We start from the raw sequence: 962 nt of genomic DNA on the forward strand, positions 1-962 counted from the left end.
TGAGCCAACCTGCGAGATGGGAGCGTCAAGAAAGCGCACTTTGTCAACATCTCTCATCTCAGGGAGGTTAAGCCAAAGATGGCGCTCTTGGGCCACAAGTGTGGACATCGCCTTCCCGAGGGACCGCGCTGTGACATCTGTCGCCCATCGGGCGAGGTCAGTCGCCGAGCGCAGCTCCTGCATCAACCTCGGGTTGGTACTACTCTCGTGCATTTAAATGCCCTGGCTTGGTGTACTCGCAGGATAGCCATGGCATGCAAGGCAGAGGCAGCTTGGCCCGCAGCACTGCAATCTTTGGACAGGAGACGAGGACAATGGAAAGGCTCTCACTGTACCCCTCAGATCGCCCAGAGCACTAACCGATGGTTCTCTGCTCGCGGCAGAGAAGCCAGCGCGGGTAGTGACAGAGGGAGCCCCTCCCATCCCCGTGAGGAGAGAGAGGCGCGATCGCAGTGCTGCCATGGTCACATGCTCACAGTGAACGCATGAATCATCCACGAACGCAGCCTCAGCGTGCTGAATGCCCAGACACTGAAGACAATGATCGTGGCTGTCTCTGCCATGGTCACACGCTCACAGTGAACGCATGAACCATACACGAACGCAGCTTCAGCGTGCTGAATGCCCAGACACTGAAGACAACGATCGTGGCTGTCGACGGAGGATAGACTTTAAAAAGACGCGAACCGACCGTGATTTTCTCTTTTAGGAAATCTGTTCTTTTAGGAAAGTGCCCAGGGGAATCGCTGTAGACAGGGACACCGCTGTTCGCACCGTGACGCCAACCAGAACAGCTTCCAGACAGATGATGAATGGCTTTGTGGAGATCAACACGTTCATCCACTCGGCTCCGAAGCAAAAATCTGAAGAGTGGATGCACCTGTCACATGCATTTATACCCGTATGCACGGGGAATGGCTCAGGTATGCAAAATCCACTAGCCAAATTTCATTGGCGTTTTC

The sequence above is a fragment of the Sinocyclocheilus rhinocerous genome, unplaced genomic scaffold, assembly GCF_001515625.1.
Source record: "Sinocyclocheilus rhinocerous isolate Xijiao unplaced genomic scaffold, SAMN03320098_v1.1 scaffold10061, whole genome shotgun sequence".
Lineage (NCBI taxonomy): Eukaryota > Metazoa > Chordata > Actinopteri > Cypriniformes > Cyprinidae > Sinocyclocheilus > Sinocyclocheilus rhinocerous.